Raw genomic sequence first — 20,721 nt, 5'->3', positions numbered from 1 at the left:
TTCCCTCAGCCGGTTCATTCCCAAAATGGCCGACACAGTAGGCGCACTGCGCCAATCCGAAGCCAGGAGCCAGGTGCTTCCTCCTGGTCTCCCATGCGGGTGCAGGGCTCAAGCACTTGGGCCATCCTCCACCACACTCCCAGGCCACAGCAGAGAGCTGGACAAGAAGAGGCACAACCAGTACAGAACCAGCACCCCAACCGGGACTAGAACCCACGGTACCGGCGCCACAGGCGGAGGATTAGTCTAGTGAGCCGCAGCGCCGGCCCCAGTCAGCTTTTTAACCACCGCCCCATTGAAAACTTCCATCACCTTGTTATCTTCCTGATCGGACGATCTTGTTTTCTTACAGAGAAGCTCCCAGAGGCTCAGCGCAGGTCTCCACACTTCAGAATGAGCTGCAGTCGTCACTGGAGGCTCAGAACGACACTGCTGGTGTTACTACGCTGCGACAGCTAGAAAACCAGTCCTCCCCCTGTCCCGTGAGGAACGTGTACACCACAGGAGTATAAAGACCTTAAACTGGCCTTCAGCGAGTTCTCCCTCAGTGTTCCTGCTGCAGAACTGTCAGGTAATGAGATTTTACCCAGGTGAATGGCACCTTGCAGTAAATGAGACATCCCTGTGGATGGGATTCACCTGGAACTCTACAAACGAGTCCATTGGAAAAGGATAATCCTTAGCATGTTGTTGTTGGGATTTCAGATGCCCTTATTGGCTAAAAAGCAAGTATCAGAGGCAGTACAACGGTGCTAACAGGACTTCTGTTTTTGAAGATTAATTTTCTAAAAATTTCTGAGTTGGGGTAGCTTTACAGGGCAGCCGTTTGTGTCCTATTTTTAGCAGCAACTCTGATAATGCTGATAGAAAGAAGAAATAATACATATCTACCAAATCATTGCTGGCATTGGAAGAACTTTTATGTTCCTTCTAGCCAATAGCAACATTTTTCCAAAAGCAGTTGGATTGTTAACATTCCTTCAATGAACATTAATAAAAGATCTGGATTTTTTAATGTGCCACTAAAAGAACCTTTATTCTTGACAGGCTGCAATATGGCTGTTTTGTTGTTGTTTGTTTTTAAAGATCCTGAGAAAGAACAGAAATCAGGATATGGCAAATGTGTGTGAGGACTTAAATCTATCACTTATATCTATCACCCAGTGTTTCTAAAACTTCAGCTTTTCTAAATTACAGATATATAGGACATTTATTCATTTTTTTTCCTTGCATCATTCTTGACATAGTTAAATTTATTAGGAATTTAATTGAAAGCTATTTAAATAGGTAAATGCAACTTCCTTATATTTATAGACTTGATATACTGTTTTTTTTTTCATTTTATTCTTTTGGTTATTACTTAGATGAGTGGTTAGGATCATCATAGGGTGGTACACCATATAAAAAGCTAAATTATGCTATAAAAGCAATACCTGGGATATAAGAATTTCAAAATTAAGAGTAACTAAAGTTTCATATCTGAAATAACTATATAAATTGTTAATGCAATGCATGTATTTCCATCTTCCTCTTTGAAAAATTCAGAGTTTTTTCCTTTGGTAACTTAAGGGTTATCATTCACATACAAACTCAGGGGAAGATAATTTAATAGAAAACTTCACATTATAAAATATATATATCATACAATGATACATTCCTTTTCTTTGAACTTTATCTGTGGCTTTATCATTTAAAACAGATTTCATTATTTCATATATACAGTTTTAAGAACGTGATGCCTCCCATCCTCTACCATGTTTAATTTAAGCTTTATAATTTAATTTTTAATTAATATGTATTAATATATATTCTACTTTCCTATAATGCTTTAAAAACATTAACATTTCTTAGTTCATTAGCTCTGTACTTGTGTGTTACAGAGAAATTCCCTTTTAAATTCATAATCATCTTGTTTTGTATCATTATATAATGCTCCTTGGGAAAGCAAGAATAGTTTTTAACTATACAGATCATGTTCTCTTTTTTTTCCTTTTTTTTTTGACAGGTAGAGTGGACAGTGAGAGAGAGACAGAGAGAAAGGTCTTCCTTTTGCCATTTGTTCACCCTCCAATGGCCGTCGTGGCTGGCGCGCTGCCAGATCATGTTCTATTCCGTGTTTTTTGGGTTTATTCTGTAAGAATGTGTTATTCTGTAAGAATGTGTTTCTTTTGAGAATGAGAGAAGATTGACTAAAAACTGCCTCCAAGTTATGACACATGCACTCCAAGTAAGTAAAGTATGAGGGAAAATTATAAAGAAGCAAGCAAGTGAGTGCTAAATTTTTGCTGATAGAGATAGTTGATCAGTCATCTTGGGAGACCTCTGGTTTGTAATTTAACTTTGCAAGTGCATGGCTTCCTACTTTTTTGTAAAGCATGATAGAATTTGATACTGTAAAGAAGTGTGGCATATTTTTTAAAGGTTTATTTATTTATTTGAAAGACAGAGTAACAAAAAGTGAGGGGGAGAGAGATCTTCCATTTGCTGGTTCATTCCCCAAATGACCACAACATCAAGATCTGGACTGATCCAAAACCAAGAGCCAGGATCTTCTTCCAGGTCTCCCAGGTGTAGGGGCCCAAACACTTGGGCTATCTTCCACTGCTTTCCCAGGTGCATTAGCAGGGAGCTGGATCAGAAATGGAGTATCCAGGACTCGACCCAGTGCCCCAGAAGTATGGTATTATGTTATTGTAGAAACTGAGGGTCCGGAGCCGCGGCTCACTTGGCTGATCCTCCGCCTGAGGCACCGGCACCCCGGGTTCTAGTCTCGGTTTGGGCACTTGATTCTGTCCCAGTTGCTCCTCTTCCAGTCTAGCTCTCTGCTTCGCCCAGGAAGGCAGTGGAGGTTGACCCGAGGGCCCGAGTACTTGGGCCCTGCACCCTCATGGAAGACCAGGAGGAAGCACCTGGCTCCTGGCTTCAGATCAGCACAGTGCGCCTGCCGTAGCAGCCATTTGGAGGGTGAACCAATGGAAGGAAGATCTTTCTGTCTCTCTCTCTCTCTCACTGTCTAACTCTGCATGTCAAAAAAAAAAAAAAAAAGAAAAAAAAGAAAAAGAAAGAAAGAAAAGAAAAGAAACTGAGGGAAAATGGGGGTTTTTAGCCATCATCAGCTGAACCAAAATGTAGTCACTTACTCCTTTCTACTGACTGACCACCCACCACTATCCACAAAGTGAGAAGGAAGGGAAGGAGAATGTACTTTAAGAGAAACAGCTGATCCTACGTTTTCCTTGCTGATACATACATGCTCGCGTGGTAGGGGAGAAAATGCACATCTATACTAGTCCCTCAAGAAGCAGAGAAATAAAGAAATGTATTTAGTGTGTGATACATGCAAAACCTTTTCTGGAAGTATTCTTTACACAGGAGCATTGCATCTCCCAGTGTACTCACTTTTTGTCTAGGCAGCTTAGTGCTTATTGGTTTTCATCTTTGGTGATGGTAGATTTTATGGTTGTGTTGTTCATTTCTTCCTGTAGAATCTGAATTTTACAGGATTTCAAGAAATCCTTAAAAGGCATGACAAGATCCTGGAAACATCTCGTGGAGCAGATTGGTGAGTGGTTTATGTAGAAGTAGCCCCATTTTATATATGCAAGAAAATGAACCAGCTCATCTCTGAAACTGAGGTATAATAATCCCACTTACCAACCATGTATCTGCAATCACATTCATGTCTTATTTTTAAAGAAATACTTCCTCATTCCTATTCTCCAAAGAGTTGGTAGCTTTCAATACATATAGTCTTTTTTAATTTAATTTTTATTTATTTGAAAGGCAGAGTTACAGAGAGAGAAAGATCTTCCATCTACTGTTTCACATTCCAAATAGCCACCACAGTTGGTGTTGGGCCGGGAGTTTCCTCAGGGTCTCCCACGTGGGTGCAGAAGTGGAGCAGTAAGGACTTGAACTGGCACCCGTATGGGATGCTAGCTTTGCAGGTGGCAGCTTAACCTGCTGTGCCACCATGCTGGCCATCAATACAATAGTCGTATGATTTTTTTTTCTTTTGCCTTGCCAGTATAAACTCATCAAGAGATTATCACAAAACAATGCATACAAATGTTGCATAATTATTAATGCAAGATTCAAATTTAGTATAACTCATTTCATAATTTAATAACATCTTTCTAGGCTGTAGTTACCAATGAACTTGAAGTTGGTGACAGACAAAAAGCTATGAAGCATTTACGTGTTCCCCCTTTGGGAGCTGCTCAGATTAATATTGTGTCTAGTGGTTTGTTTGCTTTTGCCTATGTAATAATCAGCACAATCTGTTTAGCTGGTTTCATAACCTTAAAGCAAGAATTTCAGACACATTTTATAAGTAGTTATTACTGTTATTATTATAGTTTTAAAAAATCAGATGCCAGATTTTTGTTCATAATGATTTTTTTTGACAGGCAGAGTGGACAGTGAGAGAGAGAGACAGAGAGAAAGGTCTTCCTTTGCCAATGGTTCACCCTCCAATGGCCGCCGCGGCCTGTGCACTGCGCTGAGCTGAAGGCAGGAGCCAGGTGCTTCTCCTGGTCTCCCATGGGGTGCAGGGCCCAAGGACTTGGGCCATCCTCCACTGCACTCCCTGGCCACAGCAGAGAGCTGGCCTGGAAGAGGGACAACCGGGACACAATCTGGCACCCCGACCAGGAATAGAACCTGGTGTGACGGCGCCGCAAGGCGGAGGATTAGCCTAGTGAGCCACAGCGCTGGCCCATGATGAATTATAATGTCACCCCAACTTTCTCTTTTTAACCTGGGTGTATTCCCTCTCTTGTTTGTTTTTAATGACATACTAGCTTTGGTTTCTCAAAATGATTACGTTTTTAAATGATACAGTGTGTTCATTTCTGTTGGATTGCTATATAACATTATCTAAAATCTATTGGTTATACCAAAAAAAAGACTCTATTAAGTCTCTATTAGGTGATATCTTCTGTATCATAAATAAATTCCAATGAATTTACAAGTACTTAAATTGTACATGATATATTCTTTGACTACAGTGGAACTGAAATCAATAACAGAAAGAGCTTCCATAACTTAATAAGAGGCATCTATGAAAAATCTATAATTAATACCATAGTTAATGGTAAAACACTGAATACTTTCTCCCTAAGGCTATGAACCAAAACCGATATTTTCTCTTACCACTTCTGTTCAACATTGTGCTGCTGAGGGTAGCCATCATTGTAAAATAAGAAAAAGAAATAAATGGCATTTAGATTAGAAATGATGAAGTAAAACTTTTGAGATTTTTCTGCCATTGACGGGGATGATCTTTGTAGAAAATCCAGTGAGTCTATGGGTTTATAAGAACTAATAAGAACCAATAAAAGAGCTCTTTGTAGAATACAAGATAAGCATTCTACACATTTGTGTGTTTATACAATAGCAAGAACAGTTGGAAACAGAAACAGTGCTATTTATAATACCATCAAAATATGAAATATGTAGGGATAATTCTGACAAAAGATGTCCAAGACATTCATAGTAAAAACTATGAAATATTGCTGAATTGAATACAACTTGAAGCTTAATTATGACATGATTCCATATTTAGGGGATCCAAAAGACTCCACTAAGTGACTATTGGAACTCATCCAGTGTTTGGTAAAATGGCAGGATATAAAATTAACACACAAAAATAAATAGCCTTTGTATATACAGACAATGCCATGGCTGAGAAAGAATTTCTAAGATCAATCCCATTCACAATAGATACAAAACAAATACCTTGGAATAAATTTTTCTAAGAATGTCAAAGATCTGTACAATGAAAACTACAAAACATTAAAGAACCACAGGAAAAGGAAGACCTTTCCCTCTGTCTCTCTCACTGTCCACTCTGCCTGTCAAAAAAAAAAAATAAGCTGGGGGGGAGGGAAGGTGAATAGGAACTTTAACAAGTACGTATAGGTAAAAATATTATCATGTGACAAGATGCTCAATATCATTATATAGTAAACCAGTAATGCTATAATACCTATTAGAACAGCTAAAATTTAAAAAGTAATCATAATAAATATTGGAGGAACAAGAGTTTTCGGTTTTCATATGCTGTGATGCAATGTAAAATGGTATAACCACTACACTTTTTATTTTTTTTAATTTTATTTATTTACTTGAGAGGCAGAGTTACAGACAGAGAGGGGGGAGACAGAGAAAATGTTCTTCCATCCACTGGTTCACTCCCCAAATGGCCTCAACTGCTGGAGCTGGGCTGATTCAAAGCCAGGAGCTTCCTCTGGGTCTCCCACACGGGTGCAGGGGCCCAAGCATTTGGGCCGTCCTCCACTGCTTTCCCAGGCCATAGCAGAGAGCTGGATCTCCAGGTGAATAGCCGAGACATGAACCAGCACCCATATGGGATGATGGCTCCACGGGTGGAGGCTTAGCCTACTACACCACAGCCTTGGCCCCCCACCACTATACTTTTAACATGATCTGTTATACTCCTAAATATTTACCTAAATGGCCGGCGCCGTGGCTCACTAGGCTAATCCTCCACCTAGCGGCGCCGGCACACCGGGTTCTAGTCCCGGTCGGGGCGCCGGATTCTGTCCCGGTTGCCCCTCTTCCAGGCCAGCCCTCTGCTGTGGCCAGGGAGTGCAGTGGAGGATGGCCCAGGTGCTTGGGCCCTGCACCCCATGGGAGACCAGGAAAAGCACCTGGCTCCTGGCTCCTGCCATCGGATCAACGCGGTGCGCCGGCCACAGCGCGCCGGCCGCAGCGGCCATTGGAGGGTGAACCAACGGCAAAGGAAGACCTTTCTCTCTGTCTCTCTCTCTCTCTCACTGTCCACTCTGCCTGTCAAAAAAAAAAATTTACCTAAATGTAAGTGTATGTCCATATAAAGGTGATACATAAACATTCATCAAAACTGTATTTATAAGAAGCTAAAACTGATTAAAAATACAAATGTCCATTAATATGTGAATGATAAACAATTTATGATATATCCATACAATGATTTAGTACTCAGCAATAAAAGGAATAACTTACTTTTAATGCAGCAAAATGGATGACTCTCAAATGCCTTATGCTGACAGAAGGAATGCAGACCCAAAAAACAACAGTATAATGCTTGTGATTCCACCTACCCAAGTGTCTGGAAAATGCAAACTAATATACTGTGACAAAACATACATCAGAGGTAGAGTAGTATGGTTTGAAGGGAAAGGCTAAGAAGAGGCATGAGGAAATGCTTGGAAGTCATGGGTATGTTCATTGTCTTGACTATGGTGATAGATAAATTGTACCCAGTATGTGTAGTTTCTGTCAGTTTAATCAATAATGCAGTTTTTAAAATAGTCATGTCATAGTCAAACTTCGTAAATTAAAGAAAAATTTTAAAACAAAAGAAAAACAAATTATATCCTTAAAGTACGTATTTATTTTAATTAGTTATATCTGAATAAAACTGCTAGTAACTAATTTTAAAAGATGTAGGTATTTAGGAATGTATGTAGAGGCATTAAGGTAAAGAAAGCATGGAAATTGTTATCTGGTAAGGCGGGAAGGTTTTCAGGTCAGGGAGCTGTAGAGACTTCAAAACTAATGGCACATTCTGCTTCTAAAGAAGAGTAGTAGGCACTGTGTAGTGATCTGTTACTATTCATTACTACCAGTCTGAGTTCACTGGTATACATTTTTTGGTGTATGTGATAAATTTTGCAGTTCCTGAAACTAAAGATAATTTGTTTAAAATAACATGACCATCTTCCTCTGGATGTTTCCAGTCTGATACCTTTTTACTGATAAATAATAAGTAAGAAAGATTGAGTCTCAATATTTTTTAAAGAATTTTAGAAAACATTTAAATACCTGAAATTTAGTACCACCTCTAATATCAATAAAACTTTTTATAACATTCATTATAAATATTTGTCCATAAGATTATCTTTCTTCATGTGTGTCATCCCTTTTAATTTTTTAAAGTGTATTTATTTATGTGAAATGCAGAGAGATAGAGAGAGAGAGTTTCTACCTGTTGGTGTTGGTTCACTTTCCATATGGAAAAAATAGCAGGGATTTGGCCTTGCAGAAATCAGGAGTCTGGAACCACATCTGGATCTCCCACATGAATGGCAGAGACCCAGTGACTTGAGCCTTTATCTGCTGCCTCCTCAGATGCAGGTTAACAGGAAACTGCCTGAAGTGGAGGTGGGGCTTTATCCCTAGCACTTCCCCACACAGGGCTTTAACCTGCGGCACCCCAACACCCCAACACCCTTTATGGTTAAAATCTAAGACACTTCATTTTATTTATTAAAAAAACGGTAATTTTTTAAAAATCACTGTCTATGTAAAAATTTAGATCATAACAGAGAAAAATACTTTTTAAACCTAACGAAATCTGGAAATTCTTATTTTATGACTGATTTTCCAGTCTCTTGAGAATATGTACTTTATCTTGAAAGGTTCATTTAAATTACATCAGGAGGCAGGCAGTGGTTATGCTACTGCTTGAGGTGCCCACATCTCATAGCAGAGTGCCTTGGCTCAGGTCCTGGCTGTGCTTGGAATTCCACTATCTTGTTGATGCACATGCTGGGAGGCAGCAGGACACAGCTCATAGTTCAGTCCCTGCCACCCATGTGAGAGACCCTGCATTGCATTCTGGGTTGCTGGATTTGACTTGGCACACCCTTGGCTGTTACAAGCATTTAAAGAATGAACCAGTAGATGACAGAAATCTGTGTTTGTCTGTCTTAGTCTTTCTTTTTCTCTATGCCTTTCGAATATATAAAAATAATAAAGTAATTTAAAAAGTACTACAAAATGAATCCTGACAGAAAATAAGTGTTCTTATTTTTACTATTAACTCTAGTATTCATAGTACAAAGTAGGCAAACTTTAAGTATCAGCAACTCACAAAATTTAGAGATGTATACATTGTAAAAATTAAATTGTCTTTTAAATTTCTCCTCCACCAAAAATTTAGTGTACATATAATTTTATGCCTAAGATTTTAATCTTATTTTGAGACTCAGGTTTCTCTATAGAATTCAATTAACTGGCAACTCTATTACAGTTATTATAGGATGATGAAAGATAGATGGGTTTGTGGTTCAGATTTATAGAAATTCAGACCATAAAGTAAAATGTTCATGACAGAACTTTGAGGCTCTGTACTACTATTATATTATAACATTTTGACCTATACCCAAAGTGCTTTGTTCTGTTCACGGGTGGCACCAGCATGGACTACTTTTAGAATCTGTCTATTTTGTGGAATATCCATTGTACTGAATATTACCCTTGTGCTTGCTGGTAAGTAGTTTAAATTTTGCATTATTTTTATATATTAATGTGACTTTGTTATCTTCAGTCCATCTATAATGAATCAAACATGCATCTGTGAAAGCTGTCGAAAGGAGTTAGCTTTTGGTTTTTATGAATGATATGGGCCTTTTTGTTAATTCTTTTTCCTTCTTTGGATATGGCCATACTTTAAAGCATTGCTAGTGTGTGATGTATTCATCATTTTCCAGCTCGTATGTGCTGTTCCAGACTTTTTAGAATTCAGTTACCATGAACTTCAGCTTCCTTGGTCATAGTTGAGGATAAATAATTTGTGAAAAACTTCATTCACTAAAAATCATTTACTTTGCTTATTGGAGACCCTAACATTCTTTTCAAAATATATCCACAGTTACTTTGCATATAGTTTTAAGAAAGCTTGGTTATGTATTTTGTAGTCTGTGGACGTTAGAAATCAGAAAGAAGGAGGAAGGATTGCTAGGAGCATTAGTGTTTCCACCATTGAGAAATAATGTAACAGCAAAAGGAAGGCATAATCTTACTTAACTCTGCAAAATTTGACTCTCGGCAGCATTTCACATTGTTGATCACTACGTCTTGAAACACTTTTATCTGTGGCTTTTTTTTTTCTGGGAAATCCATGCTCTGCTGGTTTTCCCCTTAAATTTCGCCAGCAGTTCTTTCCCAGGATCCTTTGCTAGCCATACCTTTGATTGTGACATTGAGATGTTGAGGAGTACCAGCAGGCTCAGTCCTTGAGTTTTCTGTCTGCATTCATTTCCTCCCTAGCAATCTTATTCAAGCCTATTGCTATAAATACAATCTGCATGCTAATGGCTCCCAAGTAAGTACCCTCTCTCCTCTGAAAGACATTTGATCGTCTACTTAGATGAAAGTATAATAGACATCTCAGACTTGGATATACAAAAGAACCCTTGATTTTTACCCCTAAATATGCTTTCTCTTCTATAGGCCACCATGTTTCATCCCATTTCTCAGTCCAAAAACTTCCAGCCTCTCTTTTCCTCGTACTCCATCTCCAGTCCTTCAGTAAATCCTGTCGCTCTGTCTTCAAAATGTGCTCCAAATCTGATCAATTCTCAGCCCCTTTACCAATACCGTCTCTGTGCAGCCATTCCTTGTTCAGCATGCCACAGGGGCCTTCTGAACCTCTCTCCCTGCATTACCTCTTGACTCCTTACGTTGTGGGATAAGGGGCCTCCCAGTGGGGCTTGTTCCAGTCTCTTCCCTCCACGTGTGAAAGAGTTCAAGGAAGAAGCTTAAAGGTGTACAGAAAAGCAGGATTTATTTAAAGGGCCAGTGCCCGCTCAGACCTGAGTGTGGTGAACCTCTTTTCATGAGAAAGGAAGAACTGCTGCCTTCACCAAAATGGACTTGTCCTTTTGTAGAGAAGGGGCAGAGCCCTAATTCAGTGTTCACATGGGGTGGAGTTGGAGGCAGAGCTTGAGTGACACTTGCTTCCATGTTCCTTTTTGGGGGGTCTCAGATGTGTGATGGTGTCTCCATGTGGGGCTTGAGCACACACGTGGTCATCTCTAGGGAACACGTCTAGGTATGTGATGGAAAGGAAGGCTCAGGTGCATAATGGAGAGTGGGAGTTGAGGGCCTGAAATCACATTGCATAGGCATGGAAGGAGATGGGGTTCAGAGCAGTCAGGCTGTGGCCCAGATGCTGCTGGCAATCTCTCAGCTCCTCTTTGCGTCCTTGCTACCTCCCTGCCCACATCACTGACAGCCACTAGTGAACTCCTTACCATGGCTTACAAGACCCCTCAGGATCTCACCTTCCATCTCCGAGGGAATTCTTACTTCATAGCCCGTCATCCTCCCCTACACTCTGCAACCACACTTGTGTGATTGCTATTCCTTGAATACACCAAATGCATTCTCGTGTAGGACATTGCCTTCCCCAAGATGTGTGCAGGGCTTACTCTCTTACTTTATTCATAAAGGCCTCTATCCAAAGGCTGCCCCTTCAGAAAGACTTTTCCTGATCACCTTGCCCTAAAATAGACTATTCTGCTCCTTTTTGTCTTTTTAGCCTACATTAGTTTTCTTCAGAGTGCTTATAATCACATAACATTATATTGTGTACCTACATTTCTTGTTATCTATTTTCCCACTGGAATGCCAGCATTTTGAATCCCAAGCTCTTGTCTCTCCTGTCCATCATTATACCTCCAGCACCTAGAATCCTTCCTACACTACAGTAGGGGCTCACCAAATATTGGAGAAGTTTGCATTGCTGGAAGAGAAGGAAAAAGATGAAAATAAGAGATAGACAGGAAATGCACAAATGACAAAAGACAGAAGAGTCTCAAATCTTCTTGCAGATAAGAACTTTTAAGCACAGATAATCTTTATTTACCTCAAGAGTTTACATAATTATGCTCATAATTATAACTGTAAATCATTAAGGAAAGATTAATATCTGCATGGTGAGATGTGAAAAGAAATGCGATTTAGAAACAGTTATTACTTTAGATATTTTACTTGAAAGGCAAAGTGGGAAAGGAAGAGAAATATTCCAACTGCTGGGTCAGTCCCCAGATAGCTTCAAAGGTAGCCCTGGCTGAACCCGGGAACCCAGAATTCCATATGGGTCTCCCACATGTGTGGCAGAGGCCCAGACACTTGGGTCATCATCCCTGCTGTCATAGGTGCATTATCAGGAGCTGAATCAGAAGCTTGGTAGCTTAGGGTAAAACCTGTGTTATGATAGAGGATGCTGGGATCCCAAGCAGTGGCTTCACCCACTGTGCCACAATGCTAGCCCCAGACTGCAAAGAACTGCGGTTTATAAATAGATGGTACCATATAATATTCACTATATTTGTTTTGGACTTTTAGTGATCATAGTAATGCACAAACAGAGGCAGCTTTTATCATTGACATGCTTATTCTCTATTGCAGGGATGATGAGTTTTTCATTTTTTTATTTCCGTTCTCTAACATAGTGCAAAGCATATAGCAGATGTCTGAGAAATAAGTTACTGAACTCATTATTCCTCATAAATATTTTTCTTAAGACTGTGACTTGTGCATTATGAAATTATAACTCAAGTTGTAATGGCTTTTAGAGAACATATGAATTTTACATAGCTAACTATGTTTTTGTATTTTCCTTCCCACCAGTTGCTAAAAACCAACTTTATTGTTGTCCACCCTAACTTCATGGTTCCTACTGATAGGATACATGATCATATTTTAAACATACTCCTATTTATTTAGGGTGAACATTTTACTTATATAGCATATATGGAAATTCTCCAATAAGAAAGCTTTGACCTAGATTATCTAGCCAGTTGTTGTGGGAAAAAAACAGGTCTTTCTTGGTTTTAGTCCCAGCTCTAGCAGTTTTAGCTTTAAGGACAAAACTTACCTTCTCTGAAACAGTTTCCTCATCTGCTAAATGAACTTAATGAACTTAAATATCCTTTTTTCTTAAGATGTATGTATTTGAAAGTCAGAGTTACACAAAGAGAGAAAGAGAGGCAGAGAGAGAGAGAGAGAGAGGTCTTCCATCTGCTGGTTCACTCCCCAATGGGCCGCAATGGCTGGAGCTGTGCCAATCTGAAGCCAGGAGCCAGGATTTCTTCTGGGTTTCCCATGTGGGTGTAGGGGCCCAAGGACTTGGGCCATTTGCTTTCCCAGGTCACAGCAGGGAGCTGTATCAGAAGTGGAGCAGCCAGGACTTGAACTGGCGCCCATATGGGATGCTGGCACTGCAGGCGGTGGCTTTACCTGCTACGAAACAGCATTGACCCCTAAATATCTTAAATTTTCAGAGTTGCTTTAGGAATCATTGACTGATTCAATAAGTAAGTTTTATGGATCTCATGATTATTCTTGAAACTCTTGAATCTTAAGGTAGAAAAGAATCCCTTTCCTTATGAAATTTATAGCCCATAAAGATTAAGGCACATATTAAAATAATAATGATATTGGTAGTTTTGGGATCTGCAAGAGAGAAGGCCCACACTTCCAGGAATGGAGAGTCCCTACCTGCACTTCCGGGAACGAAAAGTCCCTGTCAAGGTCTCTGCAGGTGCCTAAAGGTCTACCAATGAGGATCAGATCCGCCTCAACTCTTATAAATTAATTGATTCATCTGGCTGGGAAGTTTTGTTATGTGCCGGACACCTTGCAGATATACTGTAAGAAGGGGTTGGGGCCAGCGCTGTGGTTCACTTGGTTAATCCTCTGCCTGTGGCACCAACATCCCATATGGGCACCAGGTTCTAGTACCGGCTGCTCCTCTTCCAGTCCAGCTCTCTGCGGTGGCCTGGGAAGGCAGTGGAGGATGACCCAGGTGCTTGGCCACCTGTTCCCACATGGGAGACCAGGAAGAAGCACCTGGCTCCTGGCTTCGGATTGGCATATCACCAGCCGTTGTGGCCATTTGGGGAGTGAACCCGTGGAAGGAAGACCTTTCTCTCTGTCTCTCTGTCTCTCTCTCACTGTCTAACTCTATCTGTCAAATAAAAAATTAAAAAAAAGGTTTTTAATATTCTAAGCAGTTCAAAGGAATAAGTGGTTACTTTCAATCGACAGCACCAGAGAAGGGTTTATGGAAGAAATGGCATTTATGTAAGATGTTGAGGCAATGAAAGGCATTCTAAGGGAAGGGGACAGAAGAGCTTTAGTTGAACTGGGGTAGGAAGGATGAAGGAGGAGGGAGTAGGTTAATTTTGTGTTAGCATCGTCATCATTAAATAAGATTTAAGAAAAAATAAACATATTTATGTGAATTAATTTAAGAAAACTTGCATACTAGTATTAGGAGTATACATTGTTGCAATTTCTGTGGAAAATGATTTGGTAGTATATGTAAAGGATGTAAACACAGTCACTGGTTTAAAAGATTCAGGGCAAATTGAGGCATAGTTTCCTTAGTAAATGTAGACTGCTTTTGTGAAACAGACTGATCTACTTCTTAACATGTGTGGTTTGTGCATTTGGTATTATAATGCATTATATTCTCTCACCTCAGAACCCTTTACTTGATCTTTGTGCGTACTGCGGTTGGGAGTGGATAAATATTGTTAAATCCAACTATCTGTCCTTATTTATCTGCTAGTTAGTGCTCAAAAGATAAATGTTGAGAGTCAGGGAAAACACAGCAGTAGTAATGCATGTACGAGCATGATTTTATTTTCCCAAACATTCACATCAAAATGTGCATAATTGCTGTGGTTTCTCAAGGGGACATGGCCTGAAATTTAGTAATTTGCCTGAAAACCACATATTCTAGATACTCAGTTTCATGACGATGTACAGTTGCCTGCTTTGACTATTTCTCTTTTTTGGACTTGTTTCCTTGACAGATTCCTAGCAAAATTTAATTTAATACAATTGAAATATATCAAGTTCATTTATTGGTTTGATGATTTACAGTGAATATAAGGGTGTGAAAATAGGTACTTCCCTATTTAGTACTTAGTAGTAAGAGAATTAATTGTTAGAATCTCTTTGGAGAATAAAGTGTTTATATTTACAGTCAATTTGCTTAGGCAATTTTCTTTCTTTCTTCTTCTTTTTCTCTTTTAAGTGTTATTTACTTTTAGAAAGGTAGACTTACAGAAAGGAGAGGCAGAAAGAGACATAGAGACGTCTTCCATCTGCTGGTTCACTCCCCAAATGGCTGCATAGGCCAGAGCTGGTCCCATCCAAAGCCAGGAGCCAGGAGCTTCTTCTGAGTCTCCCACACAGGTGCAGGGGCCCAACCACTTGGGCCATGTTCTGTGGATTTCCTAGGCACATTATAATGCAGGGAGCTGGACTGGAAGTGGAGCAGCATGGACAGAAACCAGCAGCCATATGGGATGCCGGCACTGCAGGCAGTGACTTTACCCACTGTGCCACAGCACAGGCCCCAGGCAATTTTATTTTTACAGTAACTACAATACTTGTACATTGGTATAAAATATGTATGCAAGGAGAGTACTCACTGGCATTTTATTTATAATAGCAAAAACTTAAAAACCACTCAAATATGCACCAGCTTGAATGTGTAGGTAAATTATATTATCCCTATACAATGGAATAGCAAGGACATATTAAGATGAGTGGTGTAGTGGTGTGAATAAAGACGGACACAGTGCTTTGGAGAACTATTTAGCATATTTACCCAAACTGAACATATACTAACCTATGGCCCAGCTCTTATAGAGATGCTTATATACAATTTCCACCAAAACACATGTGTGACAATGCTGAAATTACAGTACTGTTTGTAATTGTTCCCTATCTGGAAACAACCCAGATGTTCATCAGTATTAGAGCTAACCAGTACTAGTAAATTTTAATGTACTTGTACCTAGTGAAAAGAGCTTAGAGTTGTGAGAATGAAAACCACATCCAAGAACATAAATGAATCTCACAAGTATGTAACAGAAGGCAGCAGACACAGAGTCTTTATTACATGGTTCTATTTATGTAGAGTTCAAACAACAGGTAAAAATTTATGTTAGAGATTAGGATATGCATACCCTGGGGGATGGGTAACAACTGGAAGGGGGGTACGTGGGGGAGTTTCTTGGATGCTGCTACTATTTTTGTTCTGTGTACTAATTCACTTTATCATTTTCATCATACAATATTTTTATAATTTATACACTTTCTCTATGTGTATACCACCTGAAAGTTTATATTAGAGGTGTGTGTTGTGCCACAGTGGATTAAGCTGCTGCTTGGAATGCTTGCAACCCATAACAGTGCCTGGTTCAAGTACTACCTACTCTGCTTCTCTAGCATCCAGCTAATACACGTGGGAAGCATCAGATGATGGCCTAAGTACTTGATTCCCTGCTACACACATAGAAAACCAGGTGGAGTTTCTTGACTCCTATCGTCAGCCTAGCCCAGCCCTGGCTGAAGTGGGCAAAAAAGAAAAAGGCTACATTTGAAAATGTTGTAACTTTCTCTGCTTTTTAATTCTACCTATTATTATTACCAGACACTTGATCTTATTTAAATGATCCCTTTAACACTTAATCCTATCTATTTGATCACTTTCACACTTAAGATGGCATTTTTACCACCCAGCTTAATGAGATTTGGGGTCCCATGGCAAGTTTTTAAACTGTGCCCTTAGAACTAAGTCCATAAGAATGTATGCAGAACTATACAGCTTTACAGTTAAAAACTTCCTCCTCCCTCTCTTATTACACTCTTATTTTTTACTGAGATATGTTTTCAGTTGACTTTACACAAATGATTAGCTCTATGTTAAGTAAAGAGTTCAACGAATAAAATGAGAAAAGGGAAAAAAAAAAACTATTCCTTGACAGTCAAGACAAGTGTTGTTCAAGTCATTGCTTCTCAAAGTGTCAGTTTCACTTCTACAGATTACGTTTTAGGTGCTCTATTAGTTACCACAGATCACAAAGAATATATGGTATTTGTCCCTCTGAGACTGGCTTATATCACTAAGAATGATTTTTCCAGATTTCTCCATTTTATTGCAAATGACCTTATTTCATTTGTTTTAACCGCTGTATAATATTCCATAGAGTACATATCCCATAATTTCTTTATCCAGTCTTCAGTTGATGGGCATTTTGGTTGATTCCATGTTTTAGCTATTGTGAATTGGGCTGCAGTAAACATGGGGGCACAGATAGCTCTTTCGTATGCTGATTTCATATCCCTTGTGTAAATTCCCAGGAATGGAATGGTTGGGTCATAGGGTAGGTCTGTATTCAGATTGCTGAGGTATCTCCAAACTGATCTCCATAGTGGTTTTACCAGTTAACATTCCCACCAACAGTGGGTTAGGGTACCTTTTTCCCACATTCTCACCAGCATTTGTTATTTGTTGATTTCTGTATGAAAACCATTGTACCTGGGGTGAGGTGAAACCTCATTGTGGTTTTGATTTGCATCTCCCTGATGGCTGGTGATCCTAAACATTTTTTCATGTGTCTTTTGGCCATTTGGATTTCCTCTTTGAAAAAATATCTGTTTAAGTCCTTGGCCCATTTCTTAACTGGGTTTCTTGTTTTGATGTTGTGGAGTTTCATGATCACTTTATATATTCTGGGAAAGCAGGGAAAGATGGCCCAAGTCCCTAGGTCCCTGCTACCCACGTGGGAGACCTGGAAGAAGCTCCTGGTGTCAGCCTGGCTCAGCCCAGTTGCTGCGTTCATTTGGGGAGTGCATCAGTGGATGGATGATCTCTTCTCTCTTTCTCTCTCTCTCTCTCTCCTTTCTCTCCTTTCTCTCCTTTCTCTCTCTTTCTCCCAGTGTAACTCTGACTTTCAAATAAATAAATCTTTAAAAAAAGACTCGATTCATGGTATAGCATGTGACAGTGCTCATTTCTTTTATGGCTAATATTCCATTTTAGGTACATATCACAATGTTTGTATTTGTGAATTCATTGATAGACATTTGGATGGCTTCTCCTTTTTGACTTCCACGAATGGTGCTGCTGACATGGATTTGAGTGCCTATTTAACTTCTTGGGAAACTGACAAGCTAGAGGCTGCAGTATTTTCCATTTCTACCAGAAATCTGTGAGGGTTCTATTTTCTGCATATTCTCTTCAAGACTTGTTATTTTTTTGAGTTTTTTTAATCCATCCAAGTGATTATGAGGTAACATCTTGTTTGAATTAGCATTTCTCTATTGACTGATCATATTAATCATCTTTATACTTACTTGTTGGTCATTTGAAAGTTTTTTTGTGGACAAATATCTATCCAAGTCCTTTGCTTATTTCTAATTAGATTGTTTGTCTTTTTAAATATTTATTTTAATTATTTTAAAAAGTTAGGGAGAGAGGTAAAATCAGAGAGAGAGGTCTTGCATCTTCTGGTTCACTCCCCAGATGACTGCAATGGCCGATCCAAAGCCAGGAACCCTGAGTTTGCTCTGGGTCTCTCATGTGGGTGCAGGGGCCCAAGGACATGGACCATCTTCTACTGCTTTCCCAGGCCTTAGCAGAGAGCTGCATCAGAAGAGGGCAGCCAGGACTAGAACCAGCGCCCATCTGGGATGCCAGCACTTCAGGCCAGGGCGTTAACCCACTGCTCCACAGCTCTGGCCCCTGTCTTTTTTTCTTTAAATTTATTTTATTTATTTGAAAGGCAGAGTGATAAGAGAGAGAGGGAGAAAAAGAGGTCTTTCATCTTTTGGTTCACTCCTCAAATGGTTGCAATGGCCAAGCTTGAGACAGGTGAAACCAGGAGCCAGAAATTCCATCATGGTCTCCCAAGAGGATGTGACAGGGACTCATGTATTTGGGCTATCTCCCATTGCTTTCCCTGGAGCACTAGCAGGGAGCTGGGTTGGAAGTGGAGCAGCTAGGACTGGAACGGGCGGTTCCATGGGATGCCAGCATGGCAGCTTTATCTACCGTGCCAAAACTCCAGCCACCTGGTTGTCTGCTTATTGTTAAGTCATATGAATTCTTTACCTATTCTGGACACTAGGCCCTCATCAGGTATATGAGGGTACTTCAAAAAGATCATGGAAAAGGGGCTGGCCCTGTGGCATGATGGGCTGAGCCTTCACCTAGGGAACCCACATCCCATATTGGCACTGGTTCATATCTCAGCTGCTCCTCTTCTGATTCAGCCCTCTGCTATGGCCTGGGGAAGCAGTGGAAGATGACCCAAGTGCTTGGGCCTCTGCACCTGCATGAGAGACCTGGCAGAAGCTCCTGGCTCCTTTCTTTGGATCGGCCCAGCTCCAGCTGTTGCAGCCATTTGAAGAGTGAACCAGTGGATGGAAGACCTTTCTACTTGCCTCTCCCTCTCTCTCTCTGTAACTCTCTCAAATAAATAAATTGTAAAATATTTTTTGTTTAGTAAATATAAATTTCCAAAGTACAGTTTATGAATTACAATGGCTTAAATTTAAAAAAAAGGTCATGGAAAGGATGCATTGTGAGTAAATTATGCATGGATTTCAAACTTTTTTGGCACCACAGTAAGCGTTTCTTTTAATTCCATTTTTCTGTGAACCTTTTGGTGTACTGTCATATGATTTGCAATTGTTTTCTTCCATTACATGGTCTACCATTTTACATTCTTGATATACTGATTGATATACAAAATTTTTTAATGTTGATGAAGTGCAATTTAGCTATTTTTCTTTTTTTGTATATGTTTTTGTTGTCATATCTAAGGACACATTGCTAAACCCAGGGTCTTGAATAATTACTGCTTGCTTTTCTGAGACTTTTGTCATTTCTAATTCGTATATTGAGGTTTTTGAGCAGTTGTGAACTAATTTTTGTATATGATGTGAGATAGAGCATCCAGCTTCACTTTTTGCATTGGTTATCCAGTTGCCTCAGCTCCAGTTGCTGAAGACAATGTTTTTTTTTTTCACTGAATTTTCTGAACAGTTTTTAAACCTCATTGACCGTAGCTATGTAAGTTTATTTCTGAATTCTCAGTCACATTCCATTCATCTGTATGATTGTTTATATGCCTGTGCGTATTTAGGTTGATACAGCTTTGTAGTCAGTTTTGAACCTGCGAAGTAAGATTCTCCAACTTTGTTGCTTTTCATCATTGTTTTGGCTATTTTAGACTTTTTAATATTATAAAAAGTTTGAGACTTTTTATCATTTCCTAAATGCCCTTTAATTTTAGAATTGATTTTTTAATTTCTGTTAAAAAGAAAAGAAAGACATTTCTTGGAGTACATTAAATTTGTGGATTGCTTTTTATGTTATTGCCATCTTAAGAGTAGCAGATCTTCCAACATCTGACATGAGATTTCCGTCCATATAGTTAAGTCAGTTTGAATTGTTTTCTGTAATATCTTTTAGTTTTCAATATACAAAGCTTTCACTTCCTTGACTAAAGTTATTCCAGGGCGTTTTATTGTTTTGGATGCTGGTATATACAAATACAACTGAATTTTGTGTGTTGACCTTGTATTCTGCCTTTACTGAATTTACAGACTCTTAAGAGTTTTCTTGTAGATTGTTTGGGATTTCCACTTATCTGCATGTTAACATGTATCTGTGAGTTTTGCTTGGGAATCATGATATAGATCTGTAATTTTCCATTGATATCCTCCTAACTACTCTTGCTTCTAGGTTTGCTACCTTGTAGTCTATTCTCCACGTGATAGCCAGAGTGACCCTTCAAAATGATTAATCCAATCATGTCACTTAAATGTAAACCTTATGCCAGATTCTACATCAAAATAAAAGCTTAACTTAACAAAGCACTACAAACCCCTATATTAGCCACTGCTAATCAACACATTACCTCCTGTTCAAATGATAGCTATTATATTAGTGTGCAGTTTTGTACTGCTGTGTGGATAGTGGACAGCTAAGTCCTTACTTTGAAGCAGTGAGTTTTCCCCCCAGAAACCTTGTCTTGAAGGAATAGAAACTTCATGCATTTCCTAAGTACCCCTTTAGGAATACCATATCTTCCCACAATCCCACCCATACTCTGC

The 20,721-nt window shown here is 39.4% G+C and overlaps 2 long non-coding RNA genes and 1 pseudogene across 3 annotated transcripts in view; 2 read left to right on the top strand and 1 right to left on the bottom strand.

Annotated features, from left to right (window-relative positions):
• Positions 1-450, bottom strand: part of LOC149123449 (uncharacterized) — a 48,054-nt gene extending 47,604 nt beyond the window's left edge. The window contains exon 1 of the long non-coding RNA XR_016216059.1: positions 313-450. This is a non-coding gene — a long non-coding RNA (uncharacterized LOC149123449). The remainder of the gene's footprint in view (positions 1-312) is intronic.
• The window catches only part of LOC149123446 (uncharacterized), a 231,943-nt gene that overhangs the window by 67,445 nt on the left and 143,777 nt on the right, over positions 1-20,721 (top strand). The gene's annotated exons all lie outside the window — the stretch shown is intronic.
• LOC149123448 (folliculin-interacting protein 2 pseudogene) overlaps positions 436-20,721 on the top strand; it is a 37,339-nt pseudogene continuing 17,053 nt past the window's right edge. Inside the window, exons 1-2 of the transcript XR_016216051.1 lie at positions 436-571; positions 3,486-3,562. The product of XR_016216051.1 is annotated as a folliculin-interacting protein 2 pseudogene (transcript). The remainder of the gene's footprint in view (positions 572-3,485; positions 3,563-20,721) is intronic.

Source organism: Oryctolagus cuniculus, chromosome 11 (assembly GCF_051225735.1).
Source record: "Oryctolagus cuniculus isolate XC-2025 breed Fujian yellow rabbit chromosome 11, ASM5122573v1, whole genome shotgun sequence".
NCBI lineage: Eukaryota > Metazoa > Chordata > Mammalia > Lagomorpha > Leporidae > Oryctolagus > Oryctolagus cuniculus.
The sequence above is the reverse complement of the archived record's forward strand: the minus strand, read 5'-3'. Positions and strand labels throughout refer to the sequence as shown.